The sequence below is a fragment of the Pelodiscus sinensis genome, chromosome 18 (assembly GCF_049634645.1).
Source record: "Pelodiscus sinensis isolate JC-2024 chromosome 18, ASM4963464v1, whole genome shotgun sequence".
NCBI classification, from domain to species: domain Eukaryota; kingdom Metazoa; phylum Chordata; order Testudines; family Trionychidae; genus Pelodiscus; species Pelodiscus sinensis.
Window position 1 is genome coordinate 13,994,863 of NC_134728.1, and position 23,972 is coordinate 14,018,834.

Consider the following 23,972-nt stretch of genomic DNA (forward strand, 5'->3'; position numbering starts at 1 on the left):
AGCAAGTGCAGCCGGGCTGATGGCTAAGTGCTGTGATGTGCCGAGTGTGGGCAATCAGGGCACTCCAAGCCAGGACTGCTTTGCAAGCAGGGAACCCCTGAGAACTGTCTGTCTGGGGTGGGGGTCGGGTCCCTTTAAGCACAGCCCTCGGCTAGCCTGAGGCAGCAGCTCCACACTCTAAGTCCTAACCTGATGCCCTGCCGGCACTGCTTACGGCCATCCTTAGCCTCAGTTCAGGGTCCACTCAGTGTGGACATGCTAGTTCGAATTAGAAAAACGCTAATTCGAACTAGTTTTTAAGTCTAGATGCGCTAATTCGAATTAGCTTAGTTCGAATTAACTAATTCGAATTAACTAATTCGAACTAAGTTAGTTCGAATTAGTGCTGTAGTGTAGACATACCCAATGATGTGAAGGACCATTGTTACCTGATAGGTACTGGCCCTAGAAGGTGGCAGTGTGGAGCTGCTCTAGAAAGGACCTGATGTTAAGACTGATTCACCCATTCATCTGAAGAAATGGATTGTGCCCACAAAAGCTCATGATACCCTCTACAGGTTTTGTTAGTCTCTAAGGTGCTGCAAACCTTTCATTGTTTTTTAAGTTTCTCCAGTTACAGACTAACTCAGCTACCCCTCTGAAACCTCACCCCATTCTGTCTGTTTATCCAACTTAGGGCAGCTCTCCATTAGAAGTGCTACACTGGCACACATAACACCAGTCTGGAAAGCATGCAGATCATTTATAATTTTATGCCATAAAATAGATAATCTGTCCTTTTAAACCACAGTATTGTAGGATAGTGTTCCATCTCACTGCCACTAAAAGAGTGAAGAGATTTAACTTCTTCCCCTGTCCCTCCATTAAAACATTTCCCATATCCTAAACTGCCAACTATGGAAAGGAGAGGAGAGACTTTCTGGCAAAATGCCCTGGCCAGGCTCAGACAAAAGTGGTCTAGGGAGTAGAATATAAACAGTGTCTGAGGTCTCATTCTGGTTCTCTCTGTCCCTCTAAGGAAAAATTAAACCCTGTTTGTAACCTGGTTGAGTTGTTTCCAGGCCTCTTTGTTTTCTCGAGGGCCTGGCACGCTACATTTCATAGGACAACTCACCTACCAGACACAGATGTTCCCAGACCATATACATATCATATTGTACATTGTGATTAGTGCTACAACTACAGGTGGCACTCTCAGACTGGACTGAGAGAGATTTGATGTTCAGTAACCACCTGCCAGAGTGGTGATAGAAATGTAGCCGTGTTAGTCTGGTGTAGCTGAAACAACCTAGTTTATATGTAATATTTTCCCTCGGTAAATCAATGGCAAAGCTCTTTCTGACTTCAGATCGTGTCCGTCAGATTGTGGTGAAGTTGTACAAGCTGCTGAGTGTCTGAAGCTATGTTATGACAAAGGGAAGGCATTCATTTCACAAGTTAATTCTTTGGTTGCAGAGCCCACGGTGAGAGCATCCTTCCGTCAACTTGGCTGAACAATTTAATGCTCACAATGGAACAGAACTTCTACTGCCTGTGTGGTAAAAGCACAGTGGCTTCCAGAGGGGCAGAGATGCTGGAAGAGCAGGTGAGAGAACTTCTGGCAGGTTTGAGAGGGCAGTGTGAGTAAGTAACCAAAACAAAGTGAGCGACGCCCTATGGTTTGCACTGGGAGGTCTGACAGGTTGATCTGATGGCCCCTTTTGGCCTTAAAACCTGCAACTTTTCAGATCAAGATGTTCAAAAGTGCTTAGTGTTTGCCTAACTCGCTTCCATTGAGGTCACTGGGAATTTTCCTATTGATTTCAATTGGAAGTAGAAGTAGGTCGACACTGAGCCACTGGGAAAATCCCACCTCTAAATATTTATTGTTGGGCCTGCGAAAATGGGTCAGAAAAACTCTGAATGGAAACTATGGATAATTTCCGACTCTTTTCTCGCTTCTAGTCAGACCAGCAATATTGTAGCACCATGTCAGGTTCAGCTGGGACCCATGATAGCAGTGGGATGTAAAATAATGAGGTGTGTTGGAGGGCAGGGAAGGGGAAACAGAAACCACTTTTGCATTGTATGAATGTCAGAAGGGATTTTGGTGCAAGTGCTAGGCAAAGTTATTTTGCTTGTCCTAATCTGACCCAATGGTTTGTGCATTGTTAGCATGAGGGTGGGGTAATATGGGGCTGGGAAATGATTTCTGGGCCTGTCACAGATTTGCGGTGGTTGCTATTTTTGGTTGATCTATTTGACTGGCATTTGATGTTCAGAAGAGCAGATGTAAGGGTAGCTAACTGGAGTCTGAGGATTCTGAGGCCTGTCATGGGACAGGCATGTAATGTTTTATAACCCCCATCCATGTCATGTGAGAGAAGCCAAGAAATAAAAGATCAAGGTCTTGCCAGCAACCCCATGAGTCATATCTTTATCACAGGCCCCATCCTTTACTGGGTAAAGGAGCAAACCAAGAGCAGGAGTGTAAAGTTATATGTTTTTAAATGATTTTTGAGAACGCTGACTCATCGGACAGCAATTCTGCCATGCTCAACCCAGCTGCTAAGGAAGCAAAGAAATACCAGTGGGCAAGTTCCAGAACCTTTATACATCACCAAGAATGCCACCCTTAATAGGACCTACGCCCAAGGATAATACAGAAATCATTGTTCAGACATTTTGTGTATGATCTCACTGGCATCAGATCACAGCACACTCAACAGTCATCCAGTTACCATCATCATTCGCAGTATCACAGATACTTTACTTCTAAATCAGTCTGGGCCAGCACACACGAAGAGAGGTCTTTCAGCCACGGTCTGTTATTAGCAAAACAGATGACAAATTCCAAGCCCTGTTTGGGAGAAGATCACAATTCACATCCGCTTCTATTTTTATCAAGAATGCCGGCAGTTTGATTTAGATGGTGAAATTCATAAATCCCTAGATATCATGTCTGAACCACAAAGAGTTCATGTTGGGCTCAGGCTGGATTACTAGAAGATTTAAAGGGTGCTTTCTGAAGAACTTGCTTTGTTGGATTATTGGCCAGAATCTGTAGCACAGGAGGAAATCAACTGGTGCTTTTTCTGTCCACTCCCTTCCTAGATGTTTCTCCAAACACAAAGACCTTCTTTTACAGACTGAATCAAGTTTAACCTCTCTATTCCAGCACCCTCAGGACCCGAATGATGTCAAACCAGAGAATTTGCCCAATCATGGGAGGTCAATATTATCTAGCAGCATTACCAACACTTCTACTGCTTACTGGGCTCTTAGAAGACATTTAGGGGTAAATTAGAGCTAAATAACAGCACAGAACACTGAGAGCTAAGTTTGGTGGCTGCAAACAAACTTTATGGGCCCACGGGAAACTTAGCCACATCCATGTTAAGAGGGCATTCAGCTAACTAAAATTATGCCGGTCACTAGACCACGGATATTGCTGGAACAGAGATTTAAAGGGAAAGCAAAAGCAAGAGGAAAAAGCTGAAGTAGAGTGTCCAGGAGACAGTGGCTCCTAGGTAACGGGTTGTAGCAATTCCCAAAGAAGTGGGCACTTTCTCTGCACACAGGCAGAGCTTAGAGAGAGGCCCAAAAGAAAGGTATATTGTTATGATTAATTTGTCTCAGCACCGTGCTTAAGTGTCTATTATGGATCAGGAGCTCGCTGTGGTAGGCACTGTACTAAAACAACAAACAGATGGTTCCTACCCACACTGGCTGATCTGATGGCACCTTTTGGCCTGACAAATTTTGAATCTTTAGAGCAGGATGTTCAAAAGGGCTCGGTGTTTGCCTAATGGGTCAGAAAACTCTGACTGAAAATTACTGATCATGTTCTGGTCTTTTCTCGTGCCTAGTCAGACCAGAAATACTATCGCAAGAGCCCTGGAAGGCACCTGCCCCTTACAATGGAAGGGTAGGTCAGCACTGCAACTGAAGGAGTGATGGCAGCATGTGTAGACACACCTGCCCTGACATTACTTTAGTTAGCATCGCATAAATATTGGCAATGCTGCTGCAGCATGGTCTGAGTAAAGCTGCTTGGAGTGCTGGGTCCGTGTTTTCAAAACTAGCCCATGCTGAAGCCCTTGCTGCCACGGCTTCTCTGATATTTTTAGCTGTGCTAGCTAGGTTGAATCTACACACATTTGATGGCAGTCTAGACACACCCTGACTTGAGAGATAAAAGACAACAGGTGTATTCAGGTGGATGGGGGAGCACATGTGAACAATGAGACTGTATAGGTCAGCAAAGTAGGCAATGGATTTGGCTCCCCCACAGAGCAATGTGTTGTCAAGAGCTATCTCAGAGGGATAGCCATGTTAGCCTGTATCTGCAAAAACAACAAGGAGTCCTGTGGCACCTTAGAGACCTTACAGTCTCAGTTGTGGTCTCTAAACACTGTTGGCTGTGTCTAGACTGCATCCCTTTTCCGTAAAAGGGATGCAAATTAGACACATTGCAATTGCAAATGAAGTGGGGATTTAAATCCCCCCTGCTTCATTTACATAAACATGGCTGCCTCTTTTTTCTGGCTTGGAGCTTTGCCAGAAAAAAGTGCCAGCTCTTTCGGAAAATAAATTCCTTAAAATAAGGAATAAAGGATCTTTCGGAAAAGGCTTTATTTTCCGAAACATCCCCGTCTAGACTGGCGCTTTTTTCCGGCAAAGCTCCGAGCCAGAAAAAAGCGGCAGCCATGTTTATGCAAATGAAGCGGGAGGATTTAAATCCTCGTTTCATTTGCAATTGTGATGTATCTAATTTGCATCCCTTTTACGGAAAAGGGATGCAGTCTAGACACAACCTGTGGGAACAGAACTAATATTGATGTGAAGGGCCATTGTTACCTGATAGGTATGGCCATAAAAGGTGGCAGTGTGGAGCAGCTCTAGGAAGGACCTGATGTTAAGACTGATTCATCTGAAGAAGTGGGTTGTGCCCACAAAAGCTCATGATACCATCTACAAGTTTTGTTAGTCTTTAAGGTGCTGCAAGACTTTTGCTATTTTTTAAGTTTTTCCAGTTACAGACTAACTCGGCTACCCCTCTGAAACTTCACCTTAGAGACTAACAGATTTATTAGGACGTAAGCTTTCATGAGAAGTGGGTTTTACCAACAAAAGCTTATGCTCTAATAAATCTATTAGTCTCTAAGATGTCACAAGACTCCTCGCTGGGTTGCCAAGAGAGAGTGTTGAAGGGGGTGTTTGAAGGAGCACAATGAATTAGCATTGCAGATGTTATGGGGAGCTCCTCTCAAGTGTGTGGGGCAGCGTGGGAGAAAGAATGAAAGTGCTTGTTTTAAAATGTTTCAAGGGCATGATAAAGGCAGAATCATTATCCAAATGGAGGTGGGAAATGACACATTTCACACCTGTGAGAGTATAACAGTGTTCAATAAAGAACTAGGTAAGTTCATGGAGCTTACGTACATCAATGGCTATTAGCCAGGATGGGTAGGGATGGTGTCCCTAGTCTCTGTTTGCCAGAGGCTGGGAATGGGTGACAGGGGATAGATCACTTGATGGTTTCCTTTTCTGTTCATTCCCTCTGAAGCACTTCACATTGGCCATTCTCAAAAGACAAGATACTGGGCTAGATGGACCTTTGGTCTGACCCTGTAAAGCTATTCTATGTGTATACGTTGCTGTTGTTAGCTGGGATGCTGTGAGGGGTAATGCTGACATAGCCACAGCAGAATCTTGGAAAGAAATAGAATGGGTTATGTTGATGCTGAAGTGACATATAGGCCCTTGTCTTATTGCTTTTGTTTTACAATGCCATTTGTTAGTGTCCTGTTTTGGCATGCTTCTTCCCTGTGATCCCTGTGCTTTTGGAGACTGTTGTATCATGCAAGCAAGGTACTAACAAACTTCAACGGGCCTTTATTTAACAAAGGTGAATCCCCTTTACAAAGCTGCTGCTGCACCCCTCTGTAGCTCTCACTCCGTCCTGGCTCATCTCCCCCCACCTCCTTCCTGTTTCCTTTGCTTCCAGACTCCCAAAAGCCAGTGCTCCCAATTCTAATAATTACAAGCAGCATCTAAAACACCACAGAGACTTAGTGGGATGGGTATGTGAATGAAGGATAATATGAGAATAAACACAAGTTACTGGCTATATCTGCACTCTAGAAGTTGTCTCATGCTGTGCTGTTTAGATCATATCATCTGTCGAGCAGGCTTGGAGACTATTTCCGGCACTGATTAGGAGTTGCCAGAGTTGCCAATTGCCCTTATAATTACGGCAAGTTTCTAAAATAGGGAGGGGAAAAAGGACATTCCCGATTAGTGGTTGAATACATAAATCCTCTCTTCTCTGTCTGTAATTTTCCATTCAATCAGAGACCCTCTTTTGAAGGCTTTGTATGCAATCTTGTTGTAGCCTTGTTGATCTTAGGATATTAGAGAAACAAGTTGGGTGAGGTAATACCTTCTCTAGCTCCATGTGAGCTCCAAGGCTTGTCTCTCACCAACAGGAGTTGGTCCAATAAAAAGAGATTACCTCACCCATCGTGCCTCCTGAAGGCTTTGTGCAGCCGTGCACTGGCACTGTGTGGGACAGCTATGAAGACTGACTGCCAAGAAAAGGCTTTGAAAATCCATTTCTAAGGGCACATCTACACAACAGGGCTAAACTCAAAATAAACTATGCAACTTGAGCTATGCTAATTCCATAGCTTAAATCAAAATAGCATATTTTGACTTTTGGTGCTATCTACACAGCTGTGATTTTAATACTCTTCCTCCGACTTCCCTTACTCCTGGTACAATCAGGGTTACCGGAGTCGGAGTAAGCAGTCCTCCAGCTCACCATTATTTTGACATTATGTCAAAATAATTTCTTGTGTGTAGATGCGGACTATGCTATTTCAGAATGACATCAGTTATTACAAAATAACGCTGCCGTGTATACATAGCCTAAGAAAATAATTATTTTGTTTTATTTATGTATTGCTCTTATACCTAGTCTGGTAGCACTGGGAGCCCTAGTTGTGGAGCAGGGCTTATGTGCTGTACAAACACTGAACCAGAAGACCTTGCCCTGAACAGCTGAATAGCTAAGAGTGAAGTATGTTCCCGGGGAACAAGAAAAAAGAGACACATCAGGCTCTAATTCTGTGGGCTGAGGTCTAGGAGCCTGAGCATCTGGTTCCTTCTCTCTGTAGACCTCAGCCTATCAGCAAGAATAAAGTCAGTTGTGGCCCAAATTGCAGGTAGCAGGGGACACAGGTGGTGGACAGAGATCTCATGTGTCATGGTCTGTTGGTTATTTCTGCAGGGCTGGAGAAATCAGCTGATAAGAGACCTGAGAAATTCTCCATCTGCAACTTCCTATATAAGATCCTCCTGAAGCAGGACTGCTGACGACAGCCACTTCACTGCAGGATGCAGCAACAGGAGGGGTTTTGTTCTGTGGAGATGGGATAGGCCTAACTGGTAGCTCTGAGATGAGTATGGTACAGCTTGGTAAGCTTCTCCTTCCTCCATCTCAGCCCTCCTCTGGAAGGAAAAGAAGGTGTTCAGTCTTCACTGCCATGTGGGCCTTGGTTTCCTTTCTACGAATGCCAGGAAAGGGGCCATTAGTGTCACTCAGGGGTGCTAGACACTGGATTGAGAACTAGTTCATTTCATGGAGCTATCAGCTGGGAAGAATTCTGGTGCTACTAAGTGGAGTGGAATGTGATCTGGAAGCAGAGGCATAGCGAGGGTGTTATGCGTCCGGGGGCAAAGGCAAAATATGCGCTTCCCCTGTGCCACCGGCGCATGGCTGAGCCCGACCCTGGGAGATGGGGAGGGAGCTTGTACCGTGTCTTCCCCTGCCCCCTCCAGTTTGGAGCTGGGCCCCCGCGTGCACTGACCTGCTGGAGGAGATGGAAGAGGATCGGGCTGGTGGCGGAGAGGCAGGGAGGAGGCTCCAGCCGGCGGTGGTGGGCGGAGGAGGAGCAGGCGAGCCAAGGGATGATGGGGAGTGGAGGGGGGACTAAATTAGCACACACCCCCAGCATGGCGCCTGGGGGCAACTGCCCTCCACCCGTAACCCCTCACTACGCCACTGTCTGGAAGTTACCTGATTCTCCTTTCCCTTACTCCAGGATACATGAGGAGTAAGTCTACTGAGATCAATGGCATTACATTGACAATATCAGGCATCTTGGACTGAGAAGCATAAAGCCAGCCTGTTTTCTGCCCTCTACCCAAGTTTCTATCTGTGCCACTTAGAAAGGTCAGTGGGAAAATGTGGCTCGTGCTGCTCTTTCAAGCATATTTTTTAAGCATATTGTTTAATTACATCACCAGTGGTGAGTCCTGCTGCTGAACTGTAAGATGTTTAGGAAAGATGGAAATACAAAGGTGGGCTGCAAAATGCAGACTTGAATGGGACAATATTTTGAACACTCCAAAGTTTAGGAGCATTTAGACTGAGGATTCCAGTTTGACTCTCCACAAAGGATGATCTAGAATTGGGTCCAGATTTCCTGTGCCCCCAAAAGTTTTGGGATCTATTAAATTCAGGGATTTAGCATGGGCCTCTCCTTGCAGAAATACCCAACCAGCTATGTCTAGGTATTTCCCAAGAACTGCTCTGCTTACTGCATGAGATTCATCACACCTAGAAATACTGTCACTCTGACAGACGCTGATCTGCTCCAGATAGCTAATGTAAGCAGGGGAATGGTCCCGCTACTGTGGGGCACTTTCCTGGCTTCTACACTTCCTCAGTGAAATGGGCTGTGAAAGGATCTGAGTCCCTGCTCCCACTTCTTTTACCCAGAGGCCTCCCTGACCTCAAAGTCTCTCCTTCCACTCTCCTGAGTGGTAGAGCCCTGGTAACCCCAACAAAGCTGGGCCCAGGATTTCTGGAGGCCCTCCACCCTAGCGATGTTAGGAAGCGAGTAAATAGCTAATCATGGAGTTGATCGAATTTCTATTGACTACACGATTAGTCAATAAAGCTGTGTCTAGACTACACCTCTCTGTTGACAGAGAGATGTACATTGGGCACGTCGAAATTGCTAATGAAGCAGGGATTTAAATATCCCGCACTTCATTAGCATAAACATGGCCGCCGCTTTTTTTTGAAACAGCTTTTTCGGGAAAAAAAAAACAAAAAAACCCTGGCAGTCTAGACATGGATCTATCGAAAATAAACCCTTTTTCAACAGATCCTGTATTCCTCACAAAATGAGGTTTATTTTCGACAGATCCACGTCTAGACTGCCGGGTTTTTTTTCAAAAAAGCTCCGTTTCGAAAAAAAGTGATTGCCATGTTTATGCTAATGAAGAACAGGATATTTAAATCCCTGCTTCATTAGCAATTTCAACATGCCTAATCTACATCTCGCTGTCAACAGAGAGACTAGTCTAGACACAGCCTAAGGGAGAAAGCCTTTGGGAGTTACCTCCTGCTGAGACTCTGCAGTTTAAATGGAGTAAGAGCCAGGAGGACAGGCAGCCTCAGTTGCTGCAGATAGGGGCTGCTCTGCAGGATGCAGCACAGCCTATACCTGCAGCAAGCCTGGGCCTGCCATGGGCAGAGGCTGCTTGACAGCAGCTTCCCCTACTCCCCACCCCATCACTGCTGCCTCTAATAGAAGCAGCAGTGCAGGGTGGGGCAGGTGGCAACGCGGAGACAGTGCTGGGGGGAACTGGCTTTTAAGCCGGCTCACCCCAACACTAGCTCCTGCTGATAGAGAAGCAGCAAGGTGGCGGGGGGGAGGGGGAGGAAGGAAGGGGGGGATGCAAGTAGTCAAGTAATTGAGTAGTCAACTACTCGCGTACATCCATACTCTACCCCCAGTCTTGTTGTGGTCACCTAGGCCAGAGGCTAGGGCAGGGGTCAGCAACCTATGATTGCGAGCTAAATTTGGCTCACTAGGGAGCCAAATATGGCTCTTTAGCAGCTTGAGCTCAGCCCCCAACCTGTGTTTCCCCCTCAGCAGGGAGTCCGCACTGGCATTCTCGTGGCCCCTTGCAAGTTTACAGTGCCAGTGCCAGCATCCTGTGGGAAGGGGGGGGGAAGCCCCAAGCTTCCCCATGGATCCGGCTTGTGGGAAAGAAGCCGAAGGTTGGGAGTAGGCTGCAGGGGGTGGGATTGATGCTGGGGGAGAAGGGTCCTGCCACCAAAAGCCTGAAGGTGTGCGGCCACCTCCGCAGCAAGTGTCAGACCTGCAGCACTCTTGAGGCACAGCCAGGGCCTGGGCAGGAGGTGCGGGGAACAGACTGTGAACCGCCCTGACATTCCGGAGACACTGTTTGTGTCCACAGGGCAGAGTGACGTCCCCCTCCAAATCTGTCCTGCAAGGTCCATGGCTGGGAACTCACTGTGCAGGGCTCTGCCCAGAGCACCTCCCCTCACACTCCCCAGCTGTTCACCACTCCTGGCTCTGGACTGCTCCAGCTCCACTCCCCTCAGCAGGGCTACTGCTCTGCCTCCAGCCCCCTGGGCTGCTTCCCTGGCCTCTCTGGCTCCAGTTTCTGCAACTCTCTTCCCAGCACAGAATCTGCTCCCTGGGCTGCTTCTCTACCTTTCCGGCTGCAGCCCTGCTCCCTGCATGGATCTTTTCCCTGGGCTGCTTCTCTGGTTCTCCCTCTGGCTGGCACGACTCTGTCTACTCCCCTGCTCGCTCCTTAGCTCAGCTCTGCTCTGTCTGACCCAGGCAAATCCAGCTCTCATGGAGGACGGGACCTATTAGCCTCCTGATCCCTTCATTAGCTGCTGGCCCTATCAATCAGGCTGACTTGGAGTCTTGGTCTCTCCCCATTGGTCCTGGGGACTGTCATTCTCAGGGCCCTGATTTCTCCTCCACAATTTCCTTTCCTTTTTGGTACTAGAAGCTAACCAACCAAAACCACCGAGTTTTAGTAAGGCGCCAACAGTCCCCTCTGGGGGCAGTGGCAGAAGTACAGTGTATCTGACAGGCAGTTCAGTAGGTTGGATTAGCACGCTCAGGTTCTGCCAGAACCAGACAAGGGGTTACAGTTCCACAGATTCATTGCAACCCAGCTTCACTTGCCTCCTACCTGTAGTTAATAGTTCCCCCAGATGCCAGTTTTCATCATTTTCTATAAAAGTTTTCAACATTCCTTGGCTTTAGCAAAGCTTTTGATATGGTCTTGCACAGTACTCTTGCCAGCAAGTTACGGAAGTATGGATTGAATAAATGGGTTGTAAGGTGGATAGAAAGCTGGCTAGATTGTCAGGCTCAGCGGGTAGTGATCAACGGCTCGATGTCTGGTTGGTGGTCGGTATCAAGCAGAGTGCCCCAAAGATCCGTTCTAGGGCCAGTTTTGTGCAACATCTTTATTAATGACCTCGATGAGGGAATGGATTGCACCCTCAGCAAATTTGCGGATGACACTAAGTTGGGGGAGAGGTAGATATGTTGGAGGGGAGGGGTACGGTCCAGAATGACCTAGACAAATTGGAGAATTGGGCCAAAAGAAATCTGATGAGGTTCAACAAGGACAAGTGCAGAGTCCCATACTTGGGATGGAAGAATCCCAAGCATTGTTTCAGGCTGGGGACTAAATGGCTAAGTAGCAGATCAGCAGAAAAGGACCTGGGGACTACAGTGGATGAGAAGCTGGATATGAGTCAACAGTGTGCCCTTGTAGCCAAGAAGGCTAATGGCATATTAGGTTGCATTAGGAGGAGCATTGCCAGCAGATCTAGAGACATTATTATTCCCCTTTATTCAGCACTGGTGAGGCCACATCTGGACTATTGCATCCAATTCTGGAGCCCCCATTACAGAAAGGATGAGGACACATTGGAGAGGGTCCAGCAGAGGGCAACGATGATAATTAGGGGGCTGAAGCACGTGACCTACGAGGAGAGGCTGAGGGATTTGGGTGTGTTTAGTCTGCAGAAGAGAAGAGTGAAGGGGGATTTGATAGCAGCGTTCAGCTATCTGAATGGAGGTTCCAAAGAGGATGGAGAGAGGCTGTTCTCAATGGTGACAGACAACAGCAAGGAGCACTGGTCTCAAGTTACAGTGGGGGATGTCTAGGTTGGAGATTAGGAAAAACTATTTGACTAGAAGGGTGGTGAAGCACTGGAATGGGTTCCCTAGGGAGGTGGTAAATTCTCCATCCCCAGAGGTTTTTAAGTCATGGCTTGACAAAGCCCTGTCTGGGATGGTTTAGTTGGGGTTGGTCCTGCTTTGAGCAGGGGGCTGGACTCAATGACCTTCTGAGGTCTCTTCCAGACCTATGATTCTATGTTTTTATGAATGACTTCCTAATGACTTCTTCGTTTTGGTCTTCACCAAGAAGTCCACTGATGAAGGAATGCCTAACATAGTGAATGCTAGTGGAAATGGGGTAGGTTTAGAAGAGAAAATAAAGAACAAGTTAAAAATTACTTAGAAAAGTTAGATGTCTGCAAGTCACAAGGGCCTGATGAAATGCATCCTAGAATACTCAAGGAGCTGATAGAGGAGGTATCTGAGCCTTTAGCTATCATCTTTGAATAATCATGGAAGACAGGAGAGATTTCAGAAGGCTGGAAAAGGGCAAATATAGTGCCCATCTACAAAAAGGTAAATAAGAAAAACCCAAGAAACTACAGACTAGTCAATTTAACTTATGTGCCAGGAAAGATAATGGAGCAAGTAATTAAGGAATTCATCTGCAAACATCTGGAAGAAAATAAGATGACAGGTAACAGCTAGCATGGAATTGTAAAGAACAAATCATGTCAAACCAATCTGATAGTTTTCTTTCATAGGATAACAAGTCTTGTGGATGAGGGAGAAGTGGTAGATGTGGTGTACCTAGCCTTTAGTAAGGCATTTGATTTAGTCTCACATGATCTTCTTATCAATAAACTAGGCAAATACAACTTAGAGGGGGCTACTATAAGGTAGGTGCATAACTGGCCTGATAGCTGTTCTCAGAGAGTAGTTATTAATGGTTCACAAACAAGCTGGAAGGGCATAACAAGTGGGGTTCCACAGGAGTCTATTTTGGGACCAGTTCTGTTCAATATCTTCATCAAAGATTTAGATATTGGCATAGAGAGTATGATTATTAAGTCTGCAGATGATACCACGCTGGGAGGGGTTGCAAGTGCTTTGGAGGATAGGATCATAATTCAAAATGATCTGGACAAACTGGAAAAATGGTCTGAGGTATATAGGATGAAGTTTAATAAGGACAAAGGCAAAGTACTCCACTTAGGAAGGAACAATCAGTTTCACACATACAGAACGGGAAGTGACTATCTAGGAAGGAGTCCGGCAGAAAGGAATCTAGGGCTATGTCTAGACTGCAGGCTTCTTTCGAAAGAGGTTCTTTCGAAAGCATCTTTCGAAAGAGCCTCTTTCGAAAGATCGCGTCTAGACTGCAGGCGGATCTTTCGAAAGAGAAATCCGCTTTTTCGAAAGAGAGCACCCAGCGAGTCTGGATGCTCTCTTTCGAAGACGGCCTCTTTACATTGAAGAACGCCTTCTTTCGAAAGAGGAACTTTCGAAAGAAGGCGTTCTTCCTCGTGAAATGAGGTTTACCGCCATCAAAAGAAAAGCCGCGTTCTTTCGAAATAATTTCGAAAGAACGCGGCTTGAGTCTGGACGCAGGGGAAGTTTTTTCAGGAAAAGGCTACTTTTCCTGAAAAAACCCCTGAGTCTGGACACGGCCTAGGAGTCACAGTGGACCACAAGCTAAATATGAGTCAACAGTGTGACACTGTTGCAAAAAATCAAACATGATTCTGGGATGCATTAACAGGGATGTTGTGAGCAAGACATGAGAAGTTATTCTTCCACTCTACTCTGTGGTTATGCCTCAGTTGGAGTATTGTGTCCAGTTCTGGGCACCACATTTCAAAAAAGATGTGGAGAAAGAAATTGGAGAAGGCCCAGAGAAGAGCAACAAGAATGATTAAAGGTCTAGAGAACATGAGCTATGAGGGAAGACTGAAAGAACTGGGCTTGTTTAGTTTAGAAAGGAGAAGACTGATAGGGGACATGATAGCGGTTTTCAGGTATCTAAAAGGGTGTGTCTAGACTACAGGATTTTGTCGACAAAAGTGGACTTTTGTCAACAAAACTATACCTGTGTCCATACTGCCTTTGAGTTATGTCGACATAACGTCGACAAAACTCAGCAGTTTTGTTGACGTATATAAACCTCATTCTACGAGGAATAACGCCTTTTGTTGACAGAGTTCTGTCGATAGAAGGCATTATTGCATCTACACTGTCTTTTGCATCCACACTGTTATGTCGACAAAGCGGCTTGCTTTGTCGACAGAACTGGATGTAGTCTAGACACTCTTTGTCGGCAGAAGCTTTGTCGACAGTATCTGTCGACAAAAGTTCTGTCGACAAAACCCTGTAGTCTAGACATACCCAAAGGGTGTTACAAGGAAGAGGGAGAAAAATTGTTCTCCTTGGCCTCTGAGGATAGGACAAGAAGCAATGGGCTTAAAATGCAGCAAGGAAGGTTCAGGTTGGATTTTAGGAAAAACTTCCTACCTGTTAGTGTGGTTAAACACTGGAATAAATTGCCTAGGGAGGTTGTGAAATCTCCATCTCCTGAGATATTTAAGAGCAGATTAGAGAAACATCTGTCAGGGATGGTCTAGATGGTGCTTGGCCCTGCCGTGAGGGCAGGGGACTGGACTCAATGACCTCTCAAGGTCCCTTCCAGTTCTAGTGTTCTATGCTTCTATGAATGTCTGTCAGGAATTGGATGCTGACAAATAAGGGCACAGTGTTGACAGCCCATCGCCAGCAATTTAAAACAATCAGAAAACTTAAGTTGTGGTCTCCAGAGAAGCAGGAGGGAAGTGAGTGGAGCCAGCAACAGGAAAGGCGCAGCCTCCAAGACCCATAGCAACGAGCAGCCCCTCATCTCACCCCAGCAGTGCATTCGCCAGCAAACACCCCCATGCAGTAAGTACACTTCAGAATGCAGATTTGCATGAGCCAGGACCTGAGCTGTGGCTAACGTTTTAGGGGTGCTAAGCTTTCACTCCCTTGTCCCTGCAGATCCTCAGTTTCTCTTCTAGGACCAGTCTCCTCTAGGGTTGCCAGATTGTTTCAGAAAAAATACCGAACAAAAAAAAAAAAAAAGGACCCCGAGAGTTGTTAAGCAAAAAACAAAAACTGCGTGGTCCCTTTAAGAAATGTGTGAGAGGCTTTTTGGCCCTAACAGGCTGCCGACGGCCACCCGCCATCTTGCCTCCCTGCACCGGGCCGGACAGCTCCCTGGTGGAATCTGGTAAGGGTAAGCACTAGGGTTGCCAGGCTGCTTCCGTATTGACCTGGACAGCCCGGGATTTTCGCCTCCTGGCCAGGAATAAATCAGGAAGCACCAGACATTTTAGGTTTCTGGTATTTTCTGAATTTTTTTACAGGACAGGCGGCGAAAATACCGAATTGTCCAGTTCAGTACCGGACACCTGGAAACACTAGTCTCCTCAGTTTACACTGCCAATCTGTTCAAACCTGCACCATTGACTGCAGGAGGCCCTACACTACCTGGAGTTCACAGGAGTTCAGAGGTCCCTTGGCTTGGATTTCTTCTTTCTGACCATGTGTTAACAGCCACGAGTAGGAGGGGGCGTAGGAGCTGCTGTGATCCTGCAGAGCTCTTTGTGCAGGGTAAAGCCTCTGGATCTGCCAGATTGATGACATCTGTGTCAGTAGCCCACAAGCAGGGACTTCACATTCATAGATGTGAGATGGACAGAATGACTGGACAGATCCCTACCATCCCAGCCTTACCACAGACCCTGCAGTGCTGTAGCCTGTACTGAATTGACAGCCTCGGAGAATATTCACAGAACCATGCATGTATACCACAGACCAGCATTACTAAATGGAGTCACTAAGGTGCCTCTACCTTGAGCCAGAGGGGAGTTCTGCCTGCAAGCTTCCAGCCTTGACCTCTCTCTCCTTAAGTGGCCAATGAAAAAGACAATTGTGGGTGGTGAATTTACACCAAGCAGACACCTGTTTATTGGGAGACGGCATGAGACCAACCAAGCTCATCTCAGATACACCACCAAAGAGCCCTCATATAGGAAACAACTTCCTACTAACTAGGGCCGGACACGGGCAATCTGGAAGTGAAAGTCTCTGTATCCCATTACCAATGCCTTGAGCCATCTAGGGCTATGTCTAGACTGCAGGCCTCTTTCGGAAGAAGCTTTTCTGGAACAAATCTTCCGAAAAAACTTCTTATGAAAGAGAGCGTCCACGCTGCCAAAGCACATTGAGAAAGAGATCTTCTTTTTCGAAAGAGAGCATCCACACTGAATGGACGCTATCTCGCATTTCAGCTGTGATTGCTGTGGATGGAGTGGCCACCAGGGCACCTGTGCTTTTTCCTCTTTCCTCTTCTTGCAAAAGAATTCCCTCTTCCCCATTCAGACATGCCTTTTTTCGAAAGAGCTCTTTCAGAAAAAGGCTTCTTCCTCATAGAAAGAAGTTTACCAATATTGGAAAAAACCCTCTGTTCTTTTGATTTTTCTTTCGAAAGAATGTGATTGCAGTGTGGACGTAATTGAAGGTTTTTTTCGGGAAAATAGCCATTTTTCTTAAAAAACTCTGTAGTGTAGACATACCCTTGTCCTCCTCTTTCTTGCCTTTGACAAAAGAGGAAGGGAAGAAACCAATTGTGAGATCACACAGACCTAACCAGTTTGTTTCGATGCCTGCTGGTTCTTGTGATAGCTGGTGGGAACTGCAATTAACGTCTGCTGCAATTTCTTCATTATCATAATGACAGTGCTCAGCAAAATATACGAGAGACATTGATGGCGATGCCCAGATGCGGGAACCATACGATGCCACATGGAAAATCATGGTGTGGTATAAAAACTAGGCTTTTATATGGTACAGCTGGCTCTGCATAATGCCCTTGTAATTTATCAGTCTAAAGCATCTGGTCCTTTGCTGTCATTCTTCGATTCTCAGACAACTATAATCTCAAGTGTCTTAATAATAACACAAACCTGCCAGACCGGGGGAGGGGGCACAGGGGGAGAGACGGTTCCTTTTGTGATGCTCATCACAAATGAGAGGGGGGTGGGGAAGAAACCACAAGGGAGAATAATTTGGATTTGGAACGTTCCACAAAGGGGAAGATACGAAGGGAGGCTGGAGAGAGGTGAATGGCCGCATAGGAGTCCCAGCGAAGACTCTGTCCAAGGGGGTGGACTGCAGAAGGTGTTGCTTTTGCATCCAGTCCTGAAAGAGCTTCCAAGGCACCAGTTCCACTGTAGCCTAATTTCCCTGTGAAGGTCTAATGAAAACCATTCGGCTACTCCTGCAGCTTCAGTGTGTGTGCAGCATTGGTAAGTCCCAGGGAGGCTGGCTTTCTCTACTCATCTGGAGCCTATTAAACACGACCCCCAACCCACACTCTCCGAGAAAAGAGGGGGCCAGACAATTGATCCAGATGAGCTCCCTATGACTTCCCACAGAACTACTCTCCAGCTGTTAGCAAGGCACAGGGGTGTTCTGATCAATCTCATCTCTCCAGGCGGGAGAGACAAAATTTGATCCTCTCTTGGCAGAGTTGAATGAATAAGTCATAAGGGTTTAGGATAGGATGTTTCACTTTGATGTCAGGCCTGTGGCAGATGGTCCGGTACATCCGTCCACCAGTGCAAAGCTGCCCTTAAACCAGCGTAACCTTTGAAAGATCCCTCCTGTGTAACAAGATCTGTGGATGGTGTACAGATGCAATAGCAGCTTCTATAACACTAACTGCTTCTTCCCTATAGCTGGCACTTAGGATGTGGCTGAGGGCCTACTATACCTAGCTGATCCAGGGCTGCCATACTGGCTCCTGGGGACCAGTGAAAGTTAAGACAGCCTTCACTAACTGACACTGGAGGAGCAGCATAATGCACAGTAGTCCCAGGATGGGAGGTGCACAGATGGCTTTTAAACCCCTTTGTACATCCCTCTCCTGGCTACGCTGCACCCCTCAGCCACAGCAGGAGACTTGGCTCTATAACCTGTGGGAAGTTAATTTCTGCAGCCCCGGGAGTTCTGGATCCAGATGCTGTAACGTGTGAGGCCTTCTTTTAGTTTGATTTCCAAGAACACTTTCTGTCTCCGAGGCCAGTGGCCACCTTCCCATTTCAACCCATTGAATCATAGAATCATAGGACTGGAAGGGACCTCGAGAGGTCATCGAGTCCAGCCCCCTGCCCTCAAGGCAGGACCAAGCTCCGTCTACACCATCCCTGACAGATGTCTAACTAACCTGTTCTTAAATATCTCCAGAGAGGGAGATTCCACCACCTCCCTTGGCAATTTATTCCAATATTTGACCACCCTGACAGTTAGGATTTTTTTCCTAATGTCCAATCTAAACCTCCCCTGCTGCACTTTAAGCCCATTACTCCTTGTCCTGTCCTCAGTAACCAAGAGGAACAAATTTTCTCCTTCCTCGTTGTGACACCCTTTTAGATATTTGAAAACCGCTATCATGTCCCCCCTTAATCTTCTTTTTTCCAAACTAAACAAGCCCAGTTCATGAAGCCTGGATTCATAGGTCATGTTCTCTAAACCTTTAATCATTCTTGTCGCTCTTCTCTGTACCCTTTCCAATTTCTCCACATCTTTCTTGAAATGTGGCACCCAGAGCTGGACACAGTACTCCAGCTGAGGCCTAACTAGTGCAGAGTAGAGCTGCAGAATGACTTCACGAGTTTTGCTTACAACACACCTGTTGATACAACCTAGAATCATATTTGCTTTTTTTGCAACAGCATCACACTGTTGACTCACATTCAACTTGTGGTCCACTATGACCCCTAGATCCCTTTCCGCCATGCTCCTTCCTAGACAGTCGCTTCCCATCTTGTATGTATGGAACTGATTGTTCCTTCCTAAGTGGAGCACTTTGCATTTCTCTTTATTAAACCTCATCCTATTTACCTCTGACCATTTCTCTAACTTGCTAAGGTCCCTATCCTCCAAAGAAGTTGCAACCCCACCCAGTTTGGTATCATCTGCAAACTTAATAAGCGTACTCTCTATCTCAATATCTACATCATTGATGAAGATATTGAACAGTATGGGTCCCAAAACAGACCCTTGCGGAACTCCACTTGTTATCCCTTTCCAGCAGGATTTAGCACCGTTAACAACAACTCTCTGACTACAGTTATCCAGCCAATTATGCACCCACCTTATTGTGGCCCTATCTAAGTTATATTGAAGGAATAAATGTGCCCAAAGTCAGCTGAATTGGGTTTAAAAACTCTTGACAAGATTCCAAAGCATGAAATCTCTGCATGGCTACCACATCATCCACCTCATTATACTGCCCAGTTCCATCCCCCACTGAAATAGAGTAGAACTGAGCCCTACATGTAAACTTGGTTGAAAAGGAAAACTGCAGGCACTAAGCCAATTTTTTTTCAATTTAGTTGGTGTACATCTATTGGCTTCATTGGCATTGATGCACACTTGTGTAACTAAGAAGGAAATCTGGCCCATTTTCATTTAAACAATGCGCTGATTTAAATTATAAACAAATCCCAACCCATCACCCACCTTCCCACTCACCTGGCAGGCTTTCTTATTTACAAAAATAATGCTAATTTCTTTTTACAGTGCTTGTCATCATCCAAATCTCCCCAATAAGTGAGGTTCTTGTGGAAGGAGAATTTCTGATTTTCTATTTGTATTGTTATTTAAAATAGAATAATTTTAATTGTAGTTCATTAAAAAAAACTTTTGCTCCCATTAAGTTTTTGTTCACTAGCATGAAAATTAAAATTCAACTTAAAACCTAGAGAACACTAAGTTCATCTTTTTTTCAGGTGTGTGAGGAAGCCAACAAAGGGCAAAGAGAAATCCTCATGGTTCATCTGCCGAATCCCCCAAAATGTGAAAATGAGGAATCCTGTGGCAGCTTATAGACTAACAAAAATAAATAGAATCATGAGCTTTCTTGAGTAAATCCCACTTTCATCAGACGATTCTATGTATTTTTGTTCATCTCTAAGACTATGTCTAGATAGTGGCGCTGTTTCAGGATGCCAGAAGTATCCCGAAATAGCTATTTCATGTCTTTAAATGAACCTGTTATTTTGAAATATATTTTGAAATAATGGGCATGTTATTCACAAATTGTGTAGCTTATTTTGAGGTAAGGGTGCTGTGTAGATGCACCCTAAGGTGCCATAGGACTACTCATTGTTTTTAAAATTACAGACTAACACAGCTACCCCTCTGAGACTTCCTCTACCCGCTCCCTCCCGCCCAAATGTGAAGTATTTCAAACGATTCATCAAAGGCCACAAGATGGCAGTCTAAGTAATCTCTTTGCATGCAAATGAAATGCTTTGTGAAATCACACTGTGTGTTTCCATGGTAAATATCAGTGGTTTTGTTTGTTTAAAAATAATAGGGAGGAACAAAGGGAAGGGACGGGGTAAAAATATGGGACCAACAACAGTCAGACTAAATAGAACCTTGCTGAGGAACCCTGCTGAGTCACCCCAGTAAGTGACAAAGCCTACCTTTGGCATCCCAGCCCCTTCCTCTCCCAACCCTTTGGCCCCCCTCCTGCACCATACCTCCCATAACTCAAACCCTCTGCTCCCCACCCCCCCAACTCTGCAGCCCAGTTCCCTACCCCAGGTCACAACACCCTCCTTCACCTAAACCCCCTCCCAGATCCCACACCTCCTTCTCCTCTCTTACCCCAACCTCCATGCCAGACCTTGCACCTCCTCCATTACTATCATGGCTCTTCACCACTTACCACATTCTTGGAGTGGCCTCCATCAAAAAATTATTGCCTACTCATGGCCTAGAGTGAGTTCTGCACTGGTCAGTGTGGACAGCACTTCCACCAATAGATGGTGCTGTATCTTTAGCTTTAGTTGTTATCTTGTGTGTTATGTTGTTGTATCTAAGCACAGTTCCATCAGAGCAAAACCATCTTTGCCTGGTGATCTAAAAGGCAACAATGGGCTTCGTGTCTTTGGGCCGACACCCATCAGCCTGAGTCTTGAGACCGAGGGCTGCAATATATTGAAAACGTCGTTAAAAACTTTGACAAATCAGCAGGAAGATTATAACTGTAGTGGCATGTGGTGACTTTCCATGGAAAAAGTCTGTTTGACGGTATTTAGACCTCTTGGGTCCAATTTGTGCATGTGTTTAACATGATTATAGACCCAAATCTGGGAGGAGGGGTTAAGTGTACTCACGCTATCTGAATATTAGGATTCTGGTTTACTGAATGGAATCTGGCATCAGTATAGAGCATATGCCACATTAGCACCAACGAAAATGCCTGTTGTGCTGTAGGAATATTTTGTGTGCCTTTGGAGAGGCATGATTAATTGAAATGCTTGTCTCTTCCCTCTTCTGCTTGCATGTTGTACCATAACACCCTTCATCCCCCAACAAAATAGCAAAAGACAATGGCAGAAAATAATTGAGATCATCAAGGGCCAAATTTCATACAAGTAAAACTCATAAACATGTACGCGAATCAGGTAAGTGCATGCATGTGTTTACCGGGTGTGTTTGTGGGTGTGTATGAGTTCCATCTCAATTCATTCTAGCTGACAGTTCAAAGACCCACAGCATTTTTCATAGTTGCCACACAGAGAGCTGCATGTATAGTGCTGAAGTTGATACCACAGGCCAATTATCTCTTTGGTGTCAAATGGAACTGTCTTAAGAAAATATTGCTATGGAAGTCATCACCAGGTGGCGATGTTACATATAGTCTTCCAAGGTTTATTATTATTTATTATTATTATATTATTATTATTTATTTTTAAGTGTATGAGCTAATGTTCAGTTTTAGGATGAGATGTAGTCTTGCTATTAGTCTTTGCAAGTTCTGTGAGGAAGCAATTTCTGGAAAGGGGGCTATACACTCAGAAAAAGAGTTTGCTGTCTGTCTTTGGGCTCTGATGAGAGTCTATTCTTGAGGCAGAGTTAATTCTCAGGAACTGGGCATGATTGTTGCATTGAGATTCCCACTAAATGGAATTGCCCTGCATATTGTTTAAGTCCCTTTGTCCAAGGACCGGCATATACATGTGAATAAAACACTTAGATTATTCTCCACATCACTGATTTCTTCTTCACTGGCTAACCTGCCAGGCCCTAAGCATCAGTTACTACTTGGTAGCGGTGCAACACTGGTGTCAAAATGGGACTCTAGTTGTAGAAAAAGGAACAATGACTTAATCGATACTTTTCTGGCTTTCTGATGCTGCAACCATTGTGGATAGAAATGAAGTGCTATGGTGTAAACATCTTCTTTGGAGCATTTACCAGAAATGGAGTTTGCATCAGTAATAAAATTTCCATGATCTTAAAATCATTGGTTTCTTCTGGCATTTATTGTCAATGAGTCCAGATTCTGCTCAGTCACACTGAAGCAATCCTATAGACACAAGCGAGGTCATATAGGTAGCACTGAAAATAATGTTTGGCTCAACATGTTCTGGGTACTTTGGTGTGAAACCAATACAAGACTATGTTAAGCACTATGACTTGAAGCACTGAATTCAGGTGCAATATAGTTAATATACAATAAAGGCTCTTTACCTATCCCAATCATAGCAATTACCTTACTAACCCATAGAAACATGGGACAGACATTTTGCAATCTGCTGATGCCTATTAACTAGTGCTGCACTTTGAGACTGGTTGACATGAGTTGGAAAGCATAATATGTAGCTCAATATGCACCGTGTATAATTTTTTTAAATTTCCTGGTGCACTATAATGGCTGGTTGTTGGATGATACTTTTTTTTTAAAGACTTGGTCAACTTCTCCATTATGCTGGGTCAACCGCACATGCTGCTCAGATTTCTCTGTCAGGCTGTCCTTAGTATGTTAGGTGACAGAGAATGCTTTGCAATGTTATGGACATGGATGCTGAGGGTAGGAAGAGAGATGTTGGCCTCAGTGTCTGTGTGTAAATCACTAACTGCACTTCTGTTTGTCTCCTGGTGTGACTTTTACTCTATTTTACTCCAAATGCTTTCTCTTGTCCCCAAGAGTTACGTACCTGGCTGTTCCCTTTTAAAGTCATTGTAAGTCATTTAGGTTAAACATTGATAGTGTAAGAGTCATTATATGAAATCTATTGATATAATGAAAGTATATTTCGATCCTGTTCACCCAACAGGTGCTATTTTCTGCATCATAAACTATTATGAACCAAGTAAAATTGTGGTGGGGTGGGGGATTGATTGATGCAGGAGGTAGGTTATATGAAAAAGACTCTTTAGGTCATCAACGGGAATCCAAACAGCCGCCAGAACGTGGAACAATTTGTGGATGTTCAGTGGTGTGTGTGAAAATTGTTTAATGGACTTTAATCCAGTCCCCATTCATCGGGATCCCTGTTAAATTTAGGCCCTTCTTGGCAAAGTAGAGACTAAATGGGTCTTGGGGGGCTGAATTTGCCTGCCAATAGGGGAGCCAGGATGCCAATAGGGGAACTGACAGCTTCTGCAGGCCCCTAGACAAAGTGTGTATCTGTGTTGGGGGGCAGCAACTTTGTGATCCCAAAGAGGTGGGGCCTCAGGCAGAAGAGGTGGGGCAGGAGGTAGCCAGCCTTTTGCTCCACCCAGAGTTTGGCGCACCCCCCTCCTTCACCCTCAGAGTTACCCAGAGCATGTGGTGCAGGGATGTGGCCCAGGATATGCTGTTGCTACCATCTCCGACCTCCTGGAATCTCACCCAGCCTGACTCCTGCTCTGAATACTAAGGGTACGCTAGACTACATGCCTCTGTCGCCAGAGGCATGTAGATTAGGCTACCAGACATAGGAAAATGAAGCGGCGATTTAAATTTACATGGCTGCTGCGCTGAGCCGACAAACAGCTGATCAGCTGTTTGTCGGCTCAGCGCGGTAGTCTGGACGCGCGGCTGTCGACATCAAAGGCATTTGTCAACCACCCAGGTATGCCTCCTAATCAGCTTTAAAAAGGGAGGCAATTTAGGATCCACAATGCAAGTCCTGG

General features: G+C 45.4%; 1 protein-coding gene and 1 long non-coding RNA gene across 3 annotated transcripts in view; one reads left to right on the forward strand and one right to left on the reverse strand.

Annotated features, from left to right (window-relative positions):
• Positions 1 to 9,019, forward strand: part of ZBP1 (Z-DNA binding protein 1) — a 40,388-nt gene extending 31,369 nt beyond the window's left edge. The window contains exons 10-11 of one of the 2 annotated variants that reach the window (XR_012896505.1): positions 1,456 to 1,585; positions 7,274 to 9,019. The gene's annotated coding sequence lies outside the window, so the exon portion shown is untranslated. Of the gene's footprint in view, positions 1 to 1,455; positions 1,593 to 7,273 lie in introns of those variants that run through there. The other variant, XM_075901142.1, reaches the window with a different exon arrangement.
• Positions 1 to 23,972, reverse strand: part of LOC112546167 (uncharacterized) — a 67,270-nt gene that overhangs the window by 26,991 nt on the left and 16,307 nt on the right. The window lies entirely within an intron of this gene.